This window comes from Podarcis raffonei, chromosome 14 (genome assembly GCF_027172205.1).
Source record: "Podarcis raffonei isolate rPodRaf1 chromosome 14, rPodRaf1.pri, whole genome shotgun sequence".
NCBI classification, from domain to species: Eukaryota; Metazoa; Chordata; class Lepidosauria; order Squamata; family Lacertidae; genus Podarcis; species Podarcis raffonei.
In genome coordinates, this window is record NC_070615.1 from 7,742,446 (window position 1) to 7,768,481 (window position 26,036).

Here is a 26,036-nt window from a genome sequence, read left to right on the forward strand (position 1 = left end):
AACTTTGGTAGATGGGTGGAACTGCCCACCTGTCAATCACCTGATGTCATAATGCCATCAGGTGACTGTCATCAAGGTTTGAATGGGAACTCTATAGCCATCGATCAGTTAACTAGCAGTTACAGAGACATGCTTTGAAGTGCACTCAATTTTTGTTTTGGATACTCCTCCCCTGCCATGGTATGGACATGGAAAGTTATATAACTGGAGGGCGAGAGGGGCTGGTTTTTGTGTGCAAGCAAAACCTTTGGAGACCTACAGCATGCTGCAGTTTGAAGGGACCATAGCTCAGTGGTAGATCATATGGTTTAGATCTAACACTTCCCTCAAGACCTGTTGGAGTTCTTTCATAATGACCAGAGAATGCACAAACTTTTGTTGAGATCTGCACTTTCTTCAAGGCCTGGTGGGGATTATGCACAATGAACAAAGAATGTACAACATTCACCCACAATACATGATACAATACATCCACATTCTCCAAGGCTTGTTTGGGATTATGTATTTTCACCAGAAAATGGTCACACTACCCTCTTCATGAGGCCTGTGGAATGTTCACAATGGCCAGCAGACACGCGCATTAATCACTCAATTTATATTCCCTTTAACATTTATATGGAATACAGAACAAATATTTCCAAATCTGATTGTGAAGATGATGATGATGATGATGATAACGCACTTGAAGTGGGAACACCTCTATAACATGATGCTTGCATTGGGGCCTGCCCTGAGGGTCTTGGTTATATTTTATCTTATTGTTTCATAGGATCACAAACCATGCAGCTAAAGTTGCGTAGCAAAGTTCATTTGTAAAATGATAAAGTAGAGGAGAGGTGTCAATGGAAATTATATAACCACAGTTGACTATACCATGCAAACAAAATGTCACCAAAAAAATTACAAGCTGTGATTGAATAAGTTTTCCCAAGGTTTGCTCTCAGCATGAACCTGAAAAATCCATTGACTATTCCTTTCTGTGTCAATAATGAGCAGCAGAATCCATTTTGCAACCACCGGGTCAGAAAATCTCATTTAGTCTTTCAAATCAGAGTGTTAAGAAAGTAGAAAATACTCAAAAATTCTTTTAGCCCAGCTCCTGTACTAGCAATATTCTTGAGTTTAGAATCTAAAGTACTGGTCCCAACCTTTGTTCTTCCCTCCCTGTATTCAGAGAATGAGATTGTTATTGTTATTATTTATATTGTGCCCTCAGCCGTGATGGCTGGTGCCTATTGAGAAAGGTAGGGTGGAAGGCAGGGAACCTAAACAACAGGTGGCAGCAGAACCAATGACAGGCAGAGCCATCTAATGTTGGCATTGTCTCCATCCTTTTCACAGCTAACTTCCATAAGGGCAACAGTGAGACTGAGGAGGAGGATTCTGACAGGCAGTGCCAACACCAACACCCTGGCAGGCAGGTGAGGGTTGGCTGAGGGTAGACTGAGGTTAGTGGGGCAACACCCCATTACCCCTAAAGGACCCACCTCCATTGGCCATCTATATGCAAGGTGCTCTACAGAGCACAGTTGGCTATGTCTCTGCCCTGAGGAGCGTACTAATTCCTGCAGCCTTCATTCGGTGCTTCTGGTAAAAATGATTATCCCTCTTCCTCATGGTAAACTTGTTGAAAATGACCCCCATGTCTCCCCATGTGCTTTATTCTTCTCATGCCATGATTTCAAAGGACTGGCATCTCTGCTGGAATTGCAGGCTAAGAAGCAAAGGGTGGCATGTAATTGGGTCTGATTATGGCCTTTCTTATAATCAGACCAATTAGAGTCGGTCACGACTGGACCTAATGGTCAGGGGTCCCTTTACCTTATGGCCTTTCTTAAGGGATGTGGGTGGCACTTTGGGTTAAACCACAGAGCCTAGGACTTGCTGATCAGAAGGTTGGTGGTTAGAATCCCCGCGACGGGGTGAGTTCCCGTTGCTTGGTCCCTGCTCCTGCCAACCTAGCAGTTCGAAAGCATGTCAAAGTGCAACTAGATAAATAGGTACCAGTCTGGCGGGAAGGTAAACGGCGTTTTCATGCACTGCTCTGGTTCGCCAGAAGCGGCTTAGTCATGCTGGCCACATGACCCGGAATCTATACGCCGGCTCCCTCGGCCAATAAAGCGAGATGAGCACCGCAACCCCAGAGTCGGCCACGACTGGACCTAATGGTCAGGGGTCCCTTTACCTTTACCTTATGGCCTTTCTTGGCATGTGGCACCCACAACTGGACACTCACTAAAGCTTCATTCTCCTGCTCTGTTCCATTAGCCCTTGTGAAGCGCTGCCACGTCCTGCTGTACCCTTAAGAAGCTCATACTATCTGTGCAGTTCTCACTGCCTCTTTCTCTACACCCCCCCCCAAGTACACAACTCAAGTGCCAGATTGCTCTGACCTTCCCTTTAATAACATTTGCCCGTGATGTTGACATGAGTGACAGGAAGGCACTCAGGTGGAGGCTTAGTTATTAGATCTGTGAATACCCACTGAAGCTGCATGGAACATCTTTATCTGCTGCCATCCCTGCCTCTTTCTCAAAGGAAGGGGGGGGCAAGTCAATTCCTTTCTCCTTCTCCTGCAATATCCTGTGTCAGGGCACTGAGCAAATAATGAAGAGCAAAGTCCCCTATTCCACAGAAGCCAGAGCCACCTGATGTGGAGCACAACAACTGCTAACAAATGGGCTTCTCTGATATGGGAAAGGAGAAAAACAGGGCTAGGAACAGCTGCATAGCCTTTGGGCTAGACCTGCAGCAGTCACCAATATGGCACCCATGGGTGCAATGGTGCCCTTGAGGTCTTTCCTCAAGGTGAGAAAGAGGTGTCGTGATATAAGTGTATTAAAATTATTCATGATTTGGAGAACAATTTTCTTCTTCTCTTATAGCACTGGAACTCAGTCAAATTCAATTTAACTGCATGTTGGAAGATTGAGGACAGACAAAATACTTTTTCACACATTGCATAGTTAAAGTGTGGAATTATCTCCCACAAGAGCCAGTGACGGCCACCAAGTTAAATGACACTCCTTCCCTCTTTCTCTTCCAGCTCTGTGGGCTTTTCAAGGCTCAGATTAATTCTACTGGATCTGACTTTTACACAGATTGTTTGGGAAAGCAAAGTCAATACAGGTTTATTACATTCACATACCAAAAATGAAATGAAATAAAAGCATACAGTACATTAGAATCTCAAAGCAAAACAGATTCAGAAGTGTGACATAAAAACAATTATATAGAGCTACAGCTATCTTGGATTGGACCCTGGAGGTGGTCTTTCCAGTTTCAGATGGTGAGTTATTCTCTTGTTCTTAAGGCTACTATGAGTGACATTTGGGGGGGGGGTTATTTGCCATCAGATATTTGACATAAAATTGAACTGACCTTCCGGAAATTTGGTCAGTAAAGGGCCAACCACATGCTGCCAAACTGCAGCATCGAAGGACACGTTCTATAGATTCTATCTCCTGATTATTACAGAGAGGGAGGCAGCATACCTTCCCCAAAGCATTTAGGATGGAAAAACATTACATCAGCCCAGAGTAAAATTTCTGCAATATTTGCCAACATAAAGATTCCTGAAGTAGACAGCTAACAGGCAAGGATCATTGTGAGAGATGCCCAAGAACCAAGGTGAACAGGTTGTGCATGAATGAATCAGAAGATCTTCAAAAGAAATGCTCCACGGTCTTTGTTTTTCCAGGGCAGATGCTTTGTTGTGTCACATGTGAAGAAGGAAGATGAGTGAGAGTTCAATACAGGCAGCTTTGGGGGCAACAAGCTTTTTCCAAACACTACAAAAGGTGTCCTCGGGTAAATGTGCTAAGGGCCCTCTTCCTCTTTTAAAAAAAGGACCTTTAAGCCAAAGCTTTAAGGCTGCCAACCAGGCTCTTATCTCAAAAGGACACAGTCCCATTTCCAAAAGTACAGCTGCATTAGGAATATATCCTGAGATCCATAGAAGGGCTTGCAGGAATTTAACAGGAATTTAACAATTCAAATGACACTCCGCTCACCCAAATGGCAGCTCCATAAAGAAGCAGGGAGGTTGATATTATTAATTAATTAATTGATAATTAGTTAGTTAGTTAATTGCCTTTTGCCATGGCAATTTAAACCAACTTACAATATTTTTTGCAAAAAACCCAAACGCATACATACATTTCAACCAGCGAAAACAACTAACAAAAAATGTTATTTAAAAATCATGTTATCCTAGTTTTAAAACTTTAATAGCTGCAGGGATAGACTGACCCCCTTTGGTATAGTAGCAGATATAAAAAGTGTACTATAGCAGACTGATTAGCTTGAACTGCCTGGGATGCAAAGGTTTGTTGTTCTTGCTGAAAAATATACTAGACCCCTGCAAGGGGAACTGTTTACCGTCTTCACTGGAAAGTTGAGTGTTTATGTGCACACTTTATTTCTCTCTTTCTCTCTCCCTCTCTCTCTCTGGGGAGCTGATTTGGGAGAGATGGGAGGGAAGTGGCCAGAGGGTGTCGTGTTCATGGTACCTGTCCACAGGGCTAAAAATGGTTGGTGACGCATGCGTTAGTCATAGTCCAGCCACTGCACTCTGGAACAGTGGCACTGGGGAATGTTGCAATGGCAATTTGTATATGTTTTGTCTCCTGCTTGTTTATATTCATCACCATTTAAATCCAAACCTACCGAAAACCTGATGGTTTGATTATGTCATAACACATGTCAAGCGTTTGGGACGGGATGGGGTTGAAATTCAAATGGCTACATTCTCCTTTGCGGCCAGTTCTAAAGCTCTAATTCCAGTGGCAGGATCTGAATATGGGAATGAGTTATGACAGCAGGTTTTCTTTTGGAGGGAAGGGGCAAGCACACACATGAACCCTGCCTTCACTGATAATTGCTGCAGTTTTCTGCAGGAAGATCCGAGTTTTCCAATATGGCCATGGCTGGAACAGAGAGCTGCTGTCCATGGTGCTGAACCTCATCTTTATCTGCATGTTTGAATTCCAGGTCCTTGGCAATATTAAAAATGTAGCTTCTAGCAAGATCCCAAACTCTGCCCTTCTTGGAGTTGAGCCTCCCAAATGGGAGGCAAATGCCTATGTGGTGAGCCCTAAATATTTTCCACTCCCATTTTGGAAGAGGCCTGATGGAGAATCTTTCTGGTCCTCTCTTCAGTAAGTGCAGTGTGTTCACTACTATCTTGATCTTGCTGACTGTGTTATAAGAGGGGAGAATTTATGGACAACCTATGATTTGCTATTTGTTTGCTCCCCTAGGGCTCATACCCCAAAATAAATGTTCCTGGCCCCGAGCTAGTATATACTTCTGTGGCATATTTATAATCTGTTACAATTTGGTCAATTTTTCCTCTTGTTCCCCTGCCTGCAGACCTCATGTAGCTGATAATACTTTAACGCAAAAAAGGGATTTTGATTCAATATGCAGTTGTTGTTTTTGTATTGGTTCTTTTTCTGTGTATTGGTGTAACCATTTTGCGTATTGTTGTGAAATGAAATATTGTTCCAGATCATATTCCCCCATAGTGGGTTAGAGATCTGTTGTCCTCCAGCTGTTGTTAACTCCCACCACTCAGCCCCAGTGAGCATAGCTACTGGTCAAGCATGATGAGAATAGCAGTCTAGAAACCTTTGGTGGGATATGTGTTCCCCACTCTGTCTTATATAGAATCATTATCCTTAAAATCCCCCAAAGCCCTTCTGTAGCCTGATTTCCCTACATCTGGATTGTATTCCGAAGGACCATGTTGAGTCACATTTATTTCACATGTCCCCCATCACTGTCAAGTATAATGAAAATCTATTGAGTAAACATAGAAACACCAATACTACTTCTTGGTGCTTGGAGTCTTGGCCTCACTCTCATTAGATTATAAAATCTGACATCCCTTCAAGTCAAGCAGACTTGGAAAAATTCACCAGGATCTCTGCAATACTTACCTGTCACTCATGATGAACAGGCTATGACCTCACTACCAGCTGGGAACTGAGTCATTCAAGGGGTAGTTGAATGTTTGCCTCAGAGACTCTGTGCTACGCATTCCAAAAGCAAGAAGCCACAAATAAGAATCAAAGAACTGCCAAAGATACAGAAACATGGCAGAGCTCAGGAAGACCTTGTAGCTCAAGCAAGGTTCAACTAGAACAGGAAGCCCTATACTCCTTCCTATCCAGAAAGATCTAATGCCCACCCTGTGTGTCTAATCAGTCCAGGGCCTTAGAGAAATTCACTGTGATGTTGCCATCTGGAGTTCAGTCGCTGACCACATAAGGCAGCTACATAGAGATCCCAGCAGCTCCTGACACCTGCTTACGAGAGCAAATCCATGTTCCTAGTGGCCACACAGCAGGCTGTTTGTCATGCTGTTTCTTACGGAAAATCACCCCTTTCACATCAGTTATAATGGGTGCAGTCACTGTTCACTTGTACATCCTAAAGAATGAGTTAATAAGACTGTACAGAAGAGCCACATGTAATGCGCACAATGGTAATATACAGTATGTGATATCAATGACTTAGTCTGTATTCTTATGGAATTATTTGTCGGTGATACACTGTGGTTAATATATTTACTGTACAATACAGATTGACTTGACTTAACATTGCCATGTGGGAATATGGTATCTGGTTCTCCTTTTTGAGAACTTTACTTTGAGAATGATTTCTGGGCAGCAGCTGTTATAAGAATTCTATGGTCTCAAATACAGAATAAATATTCATAAATGCACACATATCTAAATATATAAACCATGTGTCTGAAATATTACAGGAGAGCAATCCTGAAGCCATTTCGACTCTCCCAATAACCTCAAATATTTCTCTGCAGTAAGGGAGGCAAATGGAGAGAGCCTTCCCATTGTCTTTTTGCTTATAAATCCTGTCTTAAGGGTGTATTTGTGCATGAATAGGGTGAGCCTGTGACCTGGATTCAGCAACTAAAGTATTAACCATCACAAAAGAATGGCCAGACTGCCCAGGTAATGCAACCAGCAACCATTTCTGCTGTAGAGTGCCTCCTGTGATGTATGTACGATGATTTTGGGATGGTCTTTGGCTAAGGGGGTTGGGCAATGTCAAAAGTCTTTAAAGGTTCCTGCACACTTTTGTTCAGGGTCTCTCCCTCCTGGGAAGGAGGGGAGGGAACTCTGTTGCAACAAAAAAATAAATATCTGCCTTGCTTTCCACTGCATCTTGCCTCCATTCATTTTTCTCTGACCGGTCATGGACTTAGGGGACTCAGAGTCCTATGGAGAGTTGGGCAGCAAAAGCCAAACCCCAATTTTTACATCACAGCCACAACCCCCCCAAAAACAAAATGCAATAGTATTGCAGCAATGTCATTTGCATCTCAGATAAGAGCTTGGAACCCGTCACAAATGCCTTCATATGTCTACCTGTTCATTAAGAACCTAAGAAGAGTCCTGGAGCTGAATCAGACCGAAGACCCATCTAGTCCAGAATCCAGTCCTCATAGCACTCAGTCAGATGCCATGCCCACAAACAGAACCTGAGTGTAACAGCACTCTCCCCGCTCGTTTCACTGTCTAGGACATTCCCATTGCTCATGTTCTCCACCTGCAGTATACCATGTTGCTCATCACCTCCTCGAAACCTTTCCAACTGCCTCACATAATCAGGTTGAAAATCATTCAACAAGTAGCAATGAGCCAAACATCAGGGAGGAACAGTTACACGCAGCTGCATAGCCCCATGGCAACATTTGTGTGGAGGAGGTCAGGAGGAGGTAATATAGAGGGGGGGAGCAGTGGTGCAGAGTGCGTGCTTCACCCTTTTCTTGGCTGACATGTTCCTGCTACAAGTATCCACTACCACCTGCCACTGCTGGTTTTCCACTCAGGGGGTTGCAGATATGTGCTTAACTTGCAAGTACACCTGGAATATTTAAAGCAGTGGGTGGCTTGAAGAGGGAGTTGCAATGGGAAAGCAGCAGTGGAATAAGGTTAAGCACCTCCTCCATTGTCCCCTCTCCGAAGTAGCTTTTATTTGGTAACGTAATGTTTAGCTCTGCTCTGCAAAAGGAAGAACACAATGTATAAACACTACTTCACTGCGTAAATGTAAACAGAGATTTATTTATTTATTGCTGAAGAGTGAATCTCTTTAGTTTGAGAGAGAACTTGAAATTGTTGAGCTCACAGCATGCGCACCTGCCTGTACTCTCCTCTGTGTATGCACACCCACATGTGGCAATCCCTGCAGGTTTCTCTGTAGCTATGGATTTATGAACACCTGTGAACATTATAGGTAACTCTGCACATGTGTCAGAATATTAATGGGGAGCCTCGTGAGACTATATTTCCTGGGAGTTATGATGCACTGTGCCTTCACAGCCAGTTCTGTGCCTCATGACCACCAGAATTCTGGTTTCAGAGCAGGGAATTCTGGCTCTGCTCCAGCAGAAAGAGTTGCTATGATTCTGTGGCTATAAATTAAACAATCCACACCATTACGCGTCAGGGACTTAGACTCTGGACTGATGTGCTTTCCTAAGCCCCAGCAATGAGGAGCTGGACAGAGGAGGAGCAGAGAAGGAAGAGGGAGTCAGGGCAATATGCTGCAGAGCAGCTTTGCTGCCCCCAGACACTCCGGTGTTTGACACACTGAGCTGCTCTCATTTGGCTCAGCAGATCCGAGAGGCTTAGGGAGGCTCTTTGATACAAATGTCAAATTTACATAAACTGACACAAATGGGATGTAAAAATGCACCAGATTATCAGAACCCCAGGGTTTACATGGCAGCTGGGCACGTGGTTGGAATCCTAAAATGAGGGCTCCTATGCAGCAAAGGCAGGGCTGAAGGGGGAAGGGTTGGCAGGCGGGCAGATTGCAATGCATCCTTGCATTGCTGGGGCTGTGGGTGAGTGTGCACAGCTCAGAGCATCAGGGAAAGGCCACATACAGGGAGAGGCAAACCACCTATGCAGCCTAGTCCTGTTCATGCTCCCTTGAAGTATGCATTTAGGATGGTAGCCTTGGAGGCATCGGCCATGATGCTGCACACTTCCACTTAATTCTGTGAACACCGATCTGCTTCGAAATCTGTGCTGCCTCGATTATACTGCAATAACGAATGATGGGGGAGGAAGAGGAGGACACCTCTCTGCTTGAAACCAGATTCCTGGAGGATAAAAAAAGGAATTTGTAAATAGTATTTGTGGACCTGAGAAGCAAAGCTTCCATTTCACCAACTCGACAAGTTTTTATCCTTCGTGACTACAGAGGAGAGTTCAATGAAGGAGGGAAATGCATGTTTTTAAAAAACAGACACAAATTCGGTGGAAAGGGTCTTTCAGGACTGAAGAGCGGAAAGTACTCTACTCTGGCTCCCTCTCTCACGGCTACTGAACCACAATTTTTGCCTCTTCGTATAGTTCACAAAGTTGCTTAGATATATGATCCCCAAAGTGAGAGAAAAAGAGAAGGATGAACCTCAAAAGCAAACTGGAAGTGCATACAAGAAAATTCAACACACACACTCTCCCCTGCAAATGTACTAGAAGCTAATAAGTGTAATGGCAAAACAGTGTTGCCACAACATAATTAGAAAAACAAAACCCATTGATGATGATAATAGATAATAAGCAAGGACGAAAGACAACTGAAATGACAACGAAAGACAAATACAAGTAAGCATATAACTATATACATCAAGGTCTAGCAACATGACTGCAAAATTGTCCCAAGTGCCTTGGTGCTTAAATTCATAAGAAATTTATTTAGAATATTATGAAATATCTCAACTGCATGGATGGACTTTGGAGCAACCTTGCATCCATGTGGATTGCAACTCTTGACCCTATTAAGGAACGAGATAGATGCAATTTTAGATATCTGTACTATCACTGTACCGCACCCCCCCAAAAAATAGCAATTTCAGGTGAGAGAAGCAATTAAACTGGGGAAATGGCATAGCAAAAAAATACAAACACCACTTGCTCAGTGCTGTGTCCTGATCTGATTTCTCATTAACACCACCCCAAATGGAGCTAGTTGTCTATCTGCCTGTCTATTGTTCTTCTATCACCTCCATGGAACTACTCGGCTACAGGCACAAAGAGATCACTATGGTTTCATCTACTCTAGTGTCCCCCTTAAGGGTACGAGGCATTCCGGGTTGGCAGTGAGCAATGCAATGAAAGTGGAAGTGCAAAACTATGCATGGAACAGCACGGGTCAGATACTCCAAGGGTGGGGAACCTGCAGCTCTCCACATATTGCTGATCTACAGCCTGCATCACCCTTGGCCACTTGTCATGCTGGTTGGAGCTGATGAGAGTTGGAACCTAACAGCATCTAGAGAACCACAAGTTTATTCCTCAGGAGTTATGCCATGACCTAGGATTTGCACAGCAAATGCAGGATAAAGGATTTCCCTACCAATGAGGATCAGGAATGTTACTCCTGCCTTCCCCAATCATCGCCACACCTAGCCTTGGCTTTGTCCTTCCCTACCACTGTTCTTCTTCCTTTCTCTACAAAGCATGCAAAAAAGATGCTAGAATAAAGTGCAACTGAGCAGCTGGCTCCTTATCACCAGGTAAACAGAAATGAATCGAAGCCCACGTGTGACTGGAATACAGGTCCAATTTAAGGAGGTGTTCAGCACAGCTCAGCTTCGGCTGTGTTTACACAAAGGGGTTGCTTTTAAAACACTTTGGCATGTGTTCACTTCCAATTGTTTGTGTATGAAGAATTGAGAGCAAAAGGGTTTAAAGTGGAGTCAGGCCTGAATTACCGCTCTTCAAAAACAAAAGCAACAACCCTGCAGTCTAGAAAACCTCTAGAAGTCTGAGTCTGGCTTGAAGGCACACAAGATAGCAACTTGAAGATAGCAACTTGAAGGCACACAAGATAACAACCATGCCAGACTAGAAGACCACTTAGGAAACACATTTTAAGGACACTGACAAACTGGAGGCCATTCTCTCTCTCTCTCTCTCTCTCTGTGTGTGTGTGTGTGTGTGGCCAGGATACTGAGGGGTCTGGAAATGCAAGTCCTATGAGGAGTGGTGGAAAGAACTGGGTGTGTTTTGCCCAGAGTGGAAAAGATTAAAGGGAGACAAAAAAAGCTGTCTACATCTGTCTGGAGGGCTGTTGTGTAGAGCATGAAGCAGACTTGTTACCTGTTGCTCCAGAGAGCAGGATTAGAACCAACAGGTGGAAATTGCAGTTAAGTAGATTTTGGTTAAACTATAGGAAAAACTTCTAACAGTAGGAGTTGGAATAGTTGGTACTGAGAAGCAGCGCACAACCTCCCTTCACTGGTTGGCCATCTGTCAGGTATCCTCTCTTGCTCTTCCTGGACCAAATAACCACCAACATCTCTTCCAGTCAGTTCCTTCTGTCTTAGCTTCAAGATTGCTGTCCATGGTCCTGAGCTCTAGGTATGGGACTCTGAACTAGCATCTTTGATCCAGTCAGGGATGCTGACTTTACCAAATCAAGCTTCAGAATTCCAGTTCTGCTTTTCTCCACCTTGTTTGGGCAGTCACCTCCTCTCAGTGGCCAAGATCACAATGGATGAGGACAGCAACCAGCTCAATCCATATCTTCCCCACCAGCACAGAGCTGAGAAGCAGTGGGCACAGACCCAAGACAGTTACATAGCCTCTTCCTCCAGTGGTGAATTATGCGTGGATCCTATTCACCACTTTGGGTTGCAAAAAACAACTCTGAAATAAGAGCTCTAGGAGACATGTAAGCTGTCAATGCTATTCAAATGTCTCAATTACTCTGGGCCAAACTAGACAGGATACCATTTCATACAATTCAATAGTGTGGATGGTTAAGGCAGGCATAGGCAAACTCAGGCCCTCCAGATGTTTGGGACTACAATTCCCATCATTCCTAGCTAACAGGACCAATGGTCAGGGATGACGGGAATTGTAGTGCCAAACATCTGGAGGGCTGGAGTTTACCTATGCCTGGGTTAGGGTTCTTTTGTTTTAAAAAGAACAGAGCAGCAGATATGAACCCCCCATCCACACTGGGACCTTGGTGAAAGCAAAATACTTTCCTTCCAAAGCAAAGATCAGTGGTAAAAGTGACATCTTTAATCACTACCATTTTTACCTGTTCATTTCCTCCCTTTATTTTTTAAAACCAGGAACAGAAAGACAGTGAGAGATCTGATTTAAAAGAGGGTGGAGCTCCTGTACTTTTAATAGCTGCCCTCATCTACCTGGTGCCCTCCAGATATTCTGGACTACAACTCCCATCATCCCTGACAGGAACTGATGGGGGCTTAACTCAAAAAATCTGGAAGGCACCAACTTCAGGGGAGGTTACCTTAGCACTTTTTGCAGAAGAGGCCATTGTGGCCCCTGCAGCAAGTTGCCCAAAGTTTCCTATTCCAAAATCCTCTCTTTGGGTAGTACTAAGAAAGGCAGGAGGGACATGGGTGGCACTGTGGGTTAAACCGCAGAGCCTAGGACAGAAGGTCAGCAGTTCGAATCCCTGCAACAGGGTGAGCTCCCATTGCTCGGTCCCAACTCCTGCCAACCTAGCAGTTCGAAAGCACATCAAAGTGCAAGTAGATAAATAGGTACCGCTCCGGCGGGAAGGTAAACGGCGTTTCCGTGCGCTGCTCTGGTTCGCCAGAAGCGGCTTAGTCATGCTGGCCACATGATCCAGAAGCTGTACGCCGGCTCCCTCAGCCAATAAAGCAAGATGAGTGCCGCAACCCCAGAGTCAGCCACGACTGGACCTAATGGTCAGGGGTCCCTTTACCTTTACCTTTTTACTAAGAAAGACAGGAGCTCCTCTACTGCCCTCCTTTACATCTGAACACATCAGAGACAAGAGAAATAGGGAGCCAAAGTAAAAAATGGGGCTTGTGTTGAAGGATGAGGGATACAGTAAGTCCCCACTCTGAAAAATATCAAAGGTGACAAACTTCAAACAATTTGGAAGTTGCCAATAACAATCATGTAGAGGGGGAAATGGTGGTTGTCACAGATAGAGCAATGCGGCAAGGGGCATTTAAGGTTCTGCTGCTCAGGGCTATTACAAATCCGATCACAGCATGTCATGAATATCAAAGAGCCAGTGCCCCTGTTCGGCTTTCCATGGGAAGAAAGTCCCATCTCCCTTCAGCTCAGATCTGCCACATTGCCATCTGATTTGGGGGCCAGGTTTTCCAGCAGAGGTGGAGTATTCTCGAATTTCTCAGAGAAAGACATGAAGGAGAAAGAAGGCAGAGAGGAGAGGCCAGGGGTGGCAGAGAGAAAGCGCAGCTCAAGTGAGAGGGGCACTAACACAAATATTCCTCCTTTCCCCTTCAGCCAGGGCTCAACTTCAATCAAAAGGATCACGGAGAGCTATTGGCTCAGTAAAATGCATTTGTTGTAAACGGACAAACTTCAAGAAGAGAAAGAAGAAGAAAAACAATGGGGAGAGAAAGCAGATTCAATTATTTTCAAAGCAAAAACTTGAAAGCCCACTCTCCAGGACTGGCCAGTTGCACTGCAAAGCCCCCAATTTCTCCTTCCTGGAGCTCTGGCAGAGAATCAGTACCAAGAGAACAGGCACTCATTAAGTTTATAAGAGGAAGGGCATTCCTTTTCAACAGCCTGGAGGATGGCATCTCCACTTCTGCAAACCAGCCCCCTCTAGCTCTGGAAATTTGGGTACTTCTATCCTTACCTACGCGGTGGCGCTCTGGGTTAAACCACAGAGCCTAGGACTTGCCGATCAGAAGGTCGGCGGCTTGAATCCCCGCGATGGGGTGAGCTCCCATTGCTTTGTCCCTGCTCCTGCCAACCTAGCAGTTCGAAAGCACATCAAAGTGCAAGTAGGTAAATAGGTACTGCTCCGGTGGGAAGGTAAATGGCATTTCCGTGCACTGCTCTGGTTCGCCAGAAGTGGCTTAGTCATGCTGGCCACATGACCTGGAAGCTGTACACCGGCTCCCTCAGCCAATAAAGCGAGATGAGCGCCGCAGCCCCAGAGTCGGCCACGACTGGACCTAATGGTCAGGGGTCCCTTTACCTTTACCTTTAGCCTTACCTACCAAGTCTGATGATGCCAACTGGGAAGGGAGAAAAAAGAGAGAAAATGACCCAGCTAAGACAGGGCCTTCTGCAAGAGTAAAGCACAGGGCAAGCCCTGCTGTTCAACTGAGTGCCAGAACTGGTGTGACAATGTGCTCAGGGCTTTTGGCAAAGCTCCCTTTGTCTTTACCTGCCCTACACCTGGTGTCATATATGATGCGAGGTGTAGGGTAGATGGGCACACCTTGGCCAAAATTGCATCATGGACCAAACAGGGAGGCCTGGGAGGCTTAATTAAAATGATGTGCTGGAAGTACCTCACCCCTGGGTTAAGGAATAAAGGGCCAGGAATTGTACTACACTCAGAGTTCATTTCCTAAATTCATATTACATATTTATACATATTTCATCCCAGAAGCTTCTATACTCTCTTTCCCTGTTGTGTCTGCCCCCCCTCGAATTCACATACTTAATATTTGTTGCTCAGGTGCATGCATACACCAGCTGATCAAACACGCCCACTGAAGGTTGCCATGCAATTTTAAAAAGCAAGGGACACATAAAACTAAACTCTAAATTCTAATAATCAATACTGGGCCAAAAGTTAAGGTTACATATAGTTTCAAAATATGAGGCATTCAAAACAGCTAAGTTCACACAGATGCAGCTAACCTCAAATATCCCTTGGCAGAGCCATTCAGACATTTGCAAATGAATAAAAATAAATCTGGATCTGTGTGTGTGGTAGTTCAAAACTCAAGAAGCTGCTCTCAACCTCCAAGACTCAAAATCTAGTTTTTGCCCTGAAGTTCAAAACTGAAGGTCTTTAGAATTTTATTTGATGGGATGTTGTGATGATAATGTTGTGTCTGGGTTTTTTGTGTGTTTTTTTTTAGTTTGCATGCATTGGTGTACTGATTTTAGTCCATGTCAGTCTCTGTTGCAACAGCAACGGAAACTTACACAGTTTCAGCAGGATTTAAGTCCTAATTAAGTCTCCACCTTGTATATTCCCTTTGCAACCCAACCCAACACGTGGAATGCATCTCAATTCCCCAAACTCACCCTCTCTGCAAAGATACACCCATACCTGTAGTCATGGAAGATACATACCGGTAATTCCTTTTATGTAAGATATAACATAATATGTTATACAATCAGTGCTTTTTTTTTGGAAGTACTCAGGTGTATGCAGTATGGCACCTTTCCCCCCAAAATGTTTAAAGTGTAGCACTTAATGTAACAAGTTCATGGTGACTTCCAGCACCTTTTCTCAAAAAACAAAACAAAAACAAGCGCTGGATACAATATTGCAGGACGAAAACACCTAAAACAGAAGAAAGGTTTTTAAAAAACCCCTGACAAGATAGGTGACTCTTTCAAATCCTCTGAGATATTAATGGAAATAAGTCCCAAATCTCTCTGGGGAGAATTCTGAAGACTCTCAGGTTATCTGTCTTAACTCTTTGGATGCTGACATTTGGGTTGCTTCCACATGAGGGCCCTTTAGTGCTGCTGAGCCGTTGGTTTAACGCACTCAGCTGGAAGACGAAGTAAAAACATGGCACTTACTGCACTGTTCTATTCCCCATAAAAATCTAGCAGTGCCCATCTCCATGTGCAATAACCTGCTGTAGGTTTTCTCAGAAGATGGGTCCTTTCCCAGAAAAGCCTTGCTTCTCTCCTTTAATTATTAGGTTCCTGTAATTAGTTGTAAGCGGGTCCTTTGCATGAAAGCTACTGCTTCTCCTTGACACTGCCCCTTAATAAGTGCGTCCCTCCTTAGCCTTTTCTTTTAAAGCCCCTTGTACACTTGTAATTAGTTGCTTCCCGGTTGTTTGCATAGCTGTGACATTCCTCTGTTGGTTATTTGAATATGTCAGCTGCTTTTACCTGTGGGGACATAATGGATTTATGTGACCATACAACAGTCATAGGCAAACTCGGCCCTCCAGATGTTTTGGGACTACAACTCCCATCATCCCTAGCTAACAGGGCCAGTGGTCAGGGATGATGGGAATTGTAGTCTCAAAACATCAGGAGGGCTGAGTTTGCCTATGCCTGCCATACAACATCAAAATCTGCTGCATAATTGAAGCCTGTAGTTAAAGTTCTACTTTCTTTTTGCAGAGGGACAGAAGCGGAGCACTTACAGGGAAGTTGTGGTCACACAAGTGAACAGGAAGCAATTAATTACAAGGCCAGAATCCCTTTTAAAATAAACTAACAGCATTTCTGAAGAGTCTCAGTAGAACTTTGTCAATCCACACCTGGCAATTGGCACTTAAAAATTGCATTTTAAGTTTTTTTAAAAAAATTGAAATCATCACAAATCAAATCTAAAAACAGCAACAGGAGGAAGACAACACAGAAAGCAATGGGCTGGCAGCAACATGATTGGATTTCTCTGTAAAAACTGAGTGTACAAATGATAGAGATTTTACAAAAAAGACTGTGAAAGCAAGTTAGGAGTCATTTAAAAAAAACCCAACAAAAACAACAGATCATTTCTCTCTCATTGTGCTCTTGCAACACTGTGGTTTTCAAAAGTTGCATTTCCTATATAGGATATCAAACAGTAAATTTTATATTTTTACATGTTTAGAGTCACGAGTTTCATTATGACTCTATTTACCTTGCAGCACTCCAGCTCAAACGCTGAGAGCTGAAGTAGGTCTCTGCATTCAATTACGGCCCACATTCACAAAGCATTAAAGATGCATTGGCTGCAACTGCGGTGGATGCATGAGATATATGCAGGAGGCAAGGCTACTGGAAAAGTGGCTGGTTTGGTTGGTTTACAACAAAAGCCTGATAAGCAGTCAAAGGATAAGTAAATGGTGCCCAGATGTTGGAGGTTTCGTGCTTAGCTTGCGACAGAGCAAAAAGGCTGATAAAGTATGTGCATACAAGCAGATACAGAATACTTCCAGAATACTTGGTTTTCTTAGCAGCTGTTTCTTTAAAAACAACGCATACCACCCAGGCATGCAAACATTTCTCCAAGGAAAGTTTTTACTTTATTATGGATTTGGATGCAAAGCACAGAGAATGTCTGCTGATGGAAGAGTGAATTTGTACCTCACACTTGAAAACTAAATCCAAGATGGCTCTTAGGGAAATTTCCATAGAATCATTTTTACATTGCTGCCCCACCTTTCTTCCATGAAGCTCAAGGCAGAATACATGCCCCCCCTCTGTTTTATTCACACAACAACCCTTAGAGGTTGATAAGGCTAAGAGGCAGCCACTGGCCCAAAGTCATCCACTGAGCTTCATGGCAGAGTGCGGAATTTGAACCCTGCTCTCCCAGGTCCTAGTCAACACTCCAGCCATTATGCCACACTAGTTCTGTGTGGCGCCACTCATGTTGGTGCTTTGCAAACACTGTGCAAATGGGCACCCTTGTACAATGGAAAGGTTTTTAAGGTTATGCAAAAAGTTATTCATAAAGTTGTGTGTGTTTAACTCTTCTTGAAGATAGTTGTTTTTAAGTGCATAAACTGAACTGGGCATTGCTATGTCCAGTTTGCACAAGAACATAGAAAGTGGCAGGATTTAAGTTGAACAAGTTAAAGACTAAGGTTCTTGAGAAAAATTTAACACCGATTGAGAAAGAGAGGTTTCAGAAGGAGACGGGTTTAACATTGGTTAAGAAAGTAAAATACCTGGGGGTTAACATGACCGCTAAAAACTTAAATTTATTTAAGGATAACTACGAGAAATGTTGGTCAGAAGTGAAAAAGGATCTTGAAATATGGTCAAACTTGAAGCTTTCCTTGTTTGGTCGAATTGCCGTTATAAAGATGAATGTAGTGCCAAGAATGTTATTTTTATTTCAATCATTGCAAATTTTGGACAAAATGGACTGTTTCAAGAAGTGGCAGAGAGATATTTCTAGATTTGTCTGGCAGGGCAAGAAGCCCAGAATAAAATTTAAAATATTAACTGATGCAAAGGATAGAGGTGGATTTGCCCTGCCAGACCTTAAACTTTATTATGAATCAGCAGCATTTTGCTGGTTGAAAGAATGGCTGCTTCTTGAGAACACAGACATTTTGGATTTAGAAGGTTTCAATAACGTTTTTGGGTGGCATGCATATCTGTGGTATGACAAGCTTAAAGCATACAAAGCATTTAAAAACCATATTGTCAGAAGAGCATTGTTTAATGTCTGGACAAGATATAAAGATTTACTTGAAAATAAAACCCCAAGGTGGGTATCACCGATGGAAGTGAAGGCTCAGAAAAAGCTAACTATGGAGGCCAAATGGCCAAAATATTGGGAGATTTTGGAACAGGAGGGTGACAAACTGAAATTGCAGAGTTTTGAGAAACTAAAAGATAAAGTGCGAGATTGGCTTCATTATTATCAAATAAGGGAGGTTTATAACTTGGACAAAAAAATTGGTTTCCAGGTGGAAAAATCAAAATTGGAAACAGAGCTGTTAGATTCCAAAACTAAGATATTATCAAGAATGTATAACTTGCTGTTGAAATGGAACACTCAGGATGAAACGGTTAAATCTGCTATGATAAAATGGGCACAAGATGTCGGACATAACATAATGTTTGCTGACTGGGAACAGTTGTGGACCACAGGTATGAAATTTACGGCATGTAATGCCTTAAGAGAGAATATTATGAAAATGATATACAGGTGGTACATGACACCAGTCAAGCTTGCAAAAATATATCATTTGCCCGATAATAAGTGTTGGAAATGTAAAGAAAATGAAGGTACATTCTTTCACCTTTGGTGGACGTGCCCAAGGATTAAGGCTTTCTGGGAGATGATCTATAATGAAATGAAAAAGGTATTTAAGTATACCTTCCTGAAGAAACCAGAGGCCTTTCTCCTGGGCATAGTCGGCCAATTGGTGCCAAAGAAGGACAGAACTTTCTTTATGTATGCAACAACAGCAGCAAGAATTCTCATCGCAAAGTATTGGAAGACACAAGATCTACCCACCTTGGAAGAATGGCAGATGAAAGTGATAGACTATATGGAACTGGCGGAAATGACTGGCAGAATCCGAGACCAGGGAGAAGAGTTGGTGGAAGAAGATTGGAAGAAGTTTAAAGACTATTTGCAGAAACATTGTAAAATTAATGAATGCTAAAATGATGCTGGATTGAAATGAAGTGGTTTTCGCAATAAGGTTAAAAAGAATATGTAAAAATGGACTGATAATATATATATAAAGTTATATTATGTTAAGATATAGAATTAAGATAAAAACAAAGAGGGAAAGGATTTGCTGAATTAACTATGTGAACTGGAATACAAAAAAGGGAGGTGTGAGGAGGTCAGGAAACAAGTAATTGAAATATAAGATACGAAAAGATTGATCTGTTTTTAATTGTTTTTTATTTATTCATGTATTTTGTATTTTTCTTTGCATTTTTGTATCTTTTTTCTTTTTCTTTTTCTTTTCTTATTCTGTAACTTTCTTTTGTCTGTAAAATTTCAATAAATATCTTTCTTTTTTTTAAAAAGAAAGCTTCTGTGTGCAGCTTTTTAGCTGTTTAGTAGTCAAACTGCTTAGCTGCCTATCCTAGTAAGGTCTCCTCTGGCTGCCAGGAGGTCTCAAAGATTTAAGGCTTTCCGATCACCTTCTACCTAAACATTTTTGAATGGACCAGCTATATGCAAAGGATGCACTCTGCCGCCAAGCTATGGACCTTATCCAGGTTGGACCAAGTTAGGTGTGTTTCTACCTTTGCTTGGTGGTGTTTCTGCTTAGTGTGAATCACACTTTCCCCTGCTCACTCTTCGCTTTGCTCACTCCATCATATTTCAACAGATGGTGCAGCAGATCAAGCATCATCGACAGATTCCTTTTGGATCCAATCCCAGGATACCCTGATCCTGCAGGGGCAGGAATCTCCAGTTCAGCCTCACACTTCCTTGTATGCCCCCTGCCAGTTCTCCCTCCCACCTTTTAATTATTGTTTCTGCGCAGCAGAACAGCCATTAATGGAAGAACTCCAAGCAGCGCATGGGGAAAATTTATGGGGCCCCTGATTTACTTAGCCAACCAGCAGCTCTATTGATTTTTATTTAGGAGAATAATTAAATATTTATTTTCACTTTGTTAAGCTCAGGAGGTCGAAGCCCACATAAAGCAGAACAGCGCACAAGCAAGGCAAGATCAATGGCTTGTGGTTTGGGGAATATTTGACCTCGTCCAGACCTCACACAGGTGGCTTGGCCAAGCCTCCCCAGAGCAAAGCAGCTGGGATCACCTTCCTGGCTGGTTTTTCCATGGGTGGGTATAAGCAACTGGCCACAGACCACCAGTTGGATCATAGTTGAATGAACTGTGCTTCATTACACTTGGTGAAATCCCACAGCAAGTTACAGGGCACTTTGCTCCGTTATTGAGTAACTTTTACAGTTAGGAAGTTTCTCAGACTATTTAGCCTGGTTCCTGCCTCCCTGCCATTTCTCTACCCATTGGTTCTAGCCCTGCCCTTTGGAGCAAGATAGAGAACATGTTGAATCAAACCATTGGCTTAGCTAGCCAAATGCTGGCTGTTTTGGCTGGCAGCAGTTCCTCTCAGAAGATAAGAAGCTGCCTTATACCATCAAGCTCAGTATTGTCTGCAATGGCAGTGGCTCTCCAAGGTTTCAGAAAGGAGACATTACCTGTCCTACCTGCAGATGCCAAGAACTGAACCCAGGACCTTCTGCATTCAAAGCAAATGCTCTACCACTGAGCTGTGGCACTTCCTAGGAATCAGTCATTGCCCAGGAATCTCCAATGCCCAGGAATATTTTTGGGTGGAGACTGAAGCCAGGACTTTCTTCTGCAAGCAGGGCATGCACTCTGCCCTTGAGTTATAACACACACACAAAAGGTGGTTGTGTATTATCCTTTGGGTACCTGGACCAGAGGAATCTGGAAAGCAGCAAAGGGGAACAATTCCCAGCATGGAACCAAGCACAGCTGCAGATGCTCTCTGCTTGGAGCCTTAACCTGGGGCGGTGGGGGGGGTGGCAACAGAGAGATGTTTCGCTGGTAATTTATGGACAGTTCTTTCATTCCATAAAGCTACCATCTGTCAGTGTGCTGCATCTAGTATGTGTAAAAGCCGTCAGCTTTTTGCCTCCAAGGCCAATGAGCCTCTTGCAAAGAGACCCCCCACACACACACACACCTGCTCACCCCAGCAGTTGAGTTGGGAGGACCAACATTAGTGAACCCAGAGAATTCTAATAGGGTGGGAATCAGAGAAGGGGCTCAAAAATAGACAGATTGCATGAAACAGCCAACGGAGTTTGGCCCATCCTTCCTCATGCCCAACCTTTATTTCAAGATGCCTACAACATACAAAACATTAGATATTGGGTATTTAAATATACCTTCTTGAAGAAACCAGAGGCCTTTCTCCTGGGCATGGTCGGCCAATTGGTGCCAAAGAAGGACAGAACTTTCTTTATGTATGCAACAACAGCAGCAAGAATACTCATCCCAAAGTATTGGAAGACGCAAGATCTACCCACTCTGGAAGAATGGCAGATGAAACTGATTGACTGTATGGGGTTGGCAGAAATGACTAGCAGAATCCATGACCAGAAGAAGATTGGAAAAAATTTAAGGACTACTTACAGAAATATTGTAAAATTAAGGAATGTTGAATGATGTTGGGTTGAAATTGAGTGGTTTCTAGCTGTAATGATATAAAGGAATATGAAAAAAAGGTTTGGATAGAAAACAAGGTGGTATTATAAGCTGTAATGCTTTAAGTTAAGGATTTGCTGAACAAATAATTTGAAATGGAATACAAGAAGGGGAGGTATGAGGAGGTCAGAGAAATTTGTTATTGGAAAGTATGTATTATGAACTATATGTCTTTTTTTAATCTTTTTGTTTGTTTTTTGTTTGCATAAAAAATTGAAAACTTTAATAAATATCTTATAAAAAAAAACATTAGATATTGGAGAAAGCAAGCAACCTCCTTTTCTTTCTACTGCCAGGGTAGAGCAGCCTTTCAGTAGAGCAGGAATGGCAACTTGTGGCCCTCCAGGAGTTGATGGCCTCCAACTCCCATCATCCCCAACCAGCATGGCCAATGGTCAAGCATGATGGGTGTTTGTAGTCCAATGCCATCTGGAGGGTCCCAGGGTCCCAACCATGGCTGTAAAAGCTGGCATGCAGCTGACTGGCCTTCTCAGTTGTACAACCAAAAAAAGTGGTTGCACTGTCACTTCCTCCTCATTAAAAAATGTAGCTGGCACCAGAAAATAAAAGCCACGCCACACACTATGTAGATCAACACCAGGGGCCATATGCAACCCTCTAGGCTTCATTATCTGGCCCTCTGGACTCTCCTCAGACTATACCCCTCGTCAACCCTGTCTGCACCCTCCTTGAGTGTTTTGGCCTGGTTAGAAGGTGTCCGTAACTCCGATGATGCCTTTTGCTTGCCTGGTTAGGCAGACAGACATGAGTGTCCATGGTGTAGAAAACTAACATTTCCATTTGTTGATCCACCCCCTTTGGTCTCTGGTCCCGCCCACCACTGACCTGTGACAATTGGGCTCACCCATGCCATAGATCAGAGGGCAAGAAATTGCTTAGGTCCAGTTGACTGAGACATTCAGAGCAAGAGATATGCTACTTCTTCACCCAGCCAAATGGCCTTGTGGAGGACTGTCAGGCAATCACATCAGAAAGCAGCCTGGCAGACTTGGGTCTGCCTACAGGGAGCTCCATTTAAACCATCCCATCCTCTAGCTCAGCTCTCTGCTCTTCAAGCTAACTGCAGCTCTGTTCCTCGGCAGAGGGAGGTTGGCTATTTCCCCCGCCCCACCTTCTCCCCAGCTATGCCTAATCCCTCCCACGCACACGTGTGTGCATGCACACACACACGCACGCAGAACTGGGCTCCCATCCAAATCTCTATTGAAACCAGCAGGAGGCTTCCCTCCCCACCTTGCAACCACTTGAGCGGATTGTAATTCTTGGAGCTGCTGGTGGGGAGTGAATGGATCAGGCAAGAGTGCTGAAGAACAGCTCCCTGTGAGACTCAGCAGGGAAAACCAAGAAGCAAAAGCACAAATTACAGTCCTGTGTGCAAGGAAGAGCACGCTCACAAGTGCAACTGCCCCCTTTTTTTCTGCTCCCACCTCCCCCACCTCATTAAAATCTTCTGAAATGGGCCCTTCTGAAAGGGATCATATGAAGGGAAAATGCCATAGCGGAGGGCAAGCTAATCAAAGATCTGCGTGTCTTTGCCAGAGTCAGTTTCAGTGCAACCAAAACATCAGGAGAGTTAATAAAATGCCTCACTGGAGGAAGAGGACCAGAGATTTCCAAGGCACAAACTTCACTCCTCAACCGCCAAGGGCAGAAAACCTTATTGGAACAGTTCCTTATTGGAACTGCACCTCAGCTTTGGCAAAGCAGATCCAAGTTTCACGCATACAGTCAGTCATCTCTCATCCCTACCTTTGCTTCTGCATCTTTGTCAGCCTCAGACTGGCAAGCATTTAGCCTGGATGCCAAGCTGCTCTGCCATCCTCATCAAAACCTCGGCTTTGCACATGCTCACATCACACGCCCACACTTAAAGGGAATGTGCAACAATGTAGCTGAACAACCAATGTGTCGGGTTTGTCAGGTCCTGGGGAAAAACATGCCAACCAGCAAGGAAACTGAATGCCAACATGGCAGAATTCAGCTTTTTCCAGCTGAGCTCGGGAGGCAATTACAGGATCATAGCATCGGCCACAAACCAAGGAGAAGCCCTGGTTTCAAATCCTCACTCAGAATGTAGTTCTTGGCCCAGTTTCTTTCTCTCAGCCTAACCTACCTCATAGGGTTGCTGTGAAGATAACTTGTGGTGCAGCTGAGGAACAGAAGACCTTCCAACAATTTCAGATCTTCTCCAACCCATAACATTCTCTTGCTGCTGTTTACTATTTCTAGTTCTCATTAAGGAATGAGAATACTATTCTTAGCACTTGGGTGAAGCATTCCTACCCTTCTATTGAAAACGCATTTTTTAAAAAATCATTAGATAATTTTGGAAAACATTTATGTTTACACCACAGAAGGCACATATCTTTTTTTAAATATAAAGCGTTCTTCTTTTCCACTTGGTTTATGCTGGTTTTATTTTTGGAAATCTTCCCATTTATTCCACCACTATCCCACCCCGACCCCATAAAAAGAAAGGTCTGGTTGATGAAGCAAACACCCAAAATCAATTGAAGAAGCCTAAAATGTAAACCATAAGGAAGAAATGTCTAGGAAAAGCCACAAAGCCAGTCCAAGAAGCTACTCCAAAATACACATGCCTTCTCCTGGGCCCCTTGTGCAACTGCAAAGCATCTAGTCACTGAGGCCTGAATGCTCATTTCCATACTTAACTCGTCATTTCATACTTAAATTCTCATACTAAATTGTAATTTCTGGAGTTTGATCACTGGTTCCATTTTGGCTCAATGACATCAGCTCTCTAGGCCTCTTTTTTGAAAGTGTATTCTGCAACATGCCATTGACATGTCATTCCTACTCCACAATTCCATAATTCCAAGAGGCAACAATATTGTGTTGGTGGTGGGTTTATATTGGACTGCCCATAAATCATTCTGGTTTATTAGTTGTTCTGTGATGCTTCTCCATGTTATTGCATTGTTGCCATCTGGAGAGGCACCCTTGCTCTATAGCACAAGAAAAGCAGGACAAAAAATAAACTGGAACATCTGTGGCCCAAAAAAAGTTACAGGACTTCAGCAGGAAGCTATGGAGCATGCCCCAGTTGGGCATGAAGCCATATGTCTGCTCTATAACTTTTGCAGGCACAATGAAAGCAGGATCACATTCAAGCGCACCAATACCATCATGGACACAAGTCATCATGAAGGCACAATAACAAGGATGTCCAGAAGAGGCTCGCTATTTCTCTCTAAGGAAGCAAAGCCCCACCTCACACGGGTGCTGCATGTGGTCTTGAATGAGGAGAAGTTCCACAGGCACTGCTTCTGTGAGTTCACTTTCCTTTAAAAGATGGAATAATAAAGGAACATAGAAACCTCCTTATACTGAGCGACACAACTGATTTGTGTGACCATCGGTTTTTAGCAAATAAACTTAACTGACAATACACCTCTGGCAGAAGCTCTCTTGGGGTTCCAAGCAAAGGTCTATCCTTGCGCTACCTGGGAATGTAAGGGATTGAACCCAAGCCCTTCTCCATGCACGTTTTTAACGTGTGATATTTTACTGTATTTTTGGTTTCTATGGAAGCCGCCCAGAGTGGCTGGGGAGGCCCAGCCAGATGGGCGGGGTATAAATAATAAATTATTATTATTATTATTATTATTATTATTATTATGCAAAACAGATGCTCTGTCACTGAGCTACAGAACATCCTCCAGAGTTATGGTCTTTCCCCTTTATTTGTAATATACGAGTAGAGCATATATGGAATCATACGGAAGGTGCTCCAACTAGATAGGAGAACTGCTACCCTACACTGGATTTCTGGCAAGGCTCTGCACCCCAAAGTACTTTTGCTAAACTCACCTCTCTCTCTCTCTCTCTCTCTCTCTCTCTCTCTCTCACACACACACACACACACACTCCAAAGGGATGTTTCTTAATACAAGCACCTGTCCTCTTCTTTTAGCTGTGGGGGTGACGCAACAGGCTGCTGCACTTCTATAATTTATTATTCATTTGGGGACATTTCTCCACAGTCCAGCGGTAGAGAATTAGCTGCCGCCACAGGCACAGGCTCTAGCCTGGGGCAAGGCGCTGGCTCAGTTTTCTACCAGTAAAACGGGAACAAGAGTGATCCACAACACAGGGCTGGTGTGAAGATTAACAAACCCCGTGCATTAAGCGCTTTGAGAATTTTAAGTCCTACCTAAAGAACAAATGGCAGAAGCTGCCATTAACCATTTAAAGGAGGGCTCTGTGGAAAAATCTGGAGAAGGCGTGAGAGAGCAATGTGTTGATCAATATACACAGGGTTGTGTGGTACTTACTTATTTTAGATGCTGCC

The 26,036-nt window shown here is 43.5% G+C and overlaps 1 protein-coding gene across 8 annotated transcripts in view; it reads right to left on the reverse strand.

Annotated features, from left to right (window-relative positions):
- CELF6 (CUGBP Elav-like family member 6) overlaps window positions 1-26,036 on the reverse strand; it is a 180,013-nt gene that overhangs the window by 125,834 nt on the left and 28,143 nt on the right. The window contains exon 1 of one of the 8 annotated variants that reach the window (XM_053366057.1): window positions 23,474-23,588. The exons of the other annotated variants lie outside the window; for them this stretch is intronic. The gene's annotated coding sequence lies outside the window, so the exon portion shown is untranslated. Of the gene's footprint in view, window positions 1-23,473; window positions 23,589-26,036 lie in introns of those variants that run through there. 8 annotated transcript variants of the gene reach the window in all.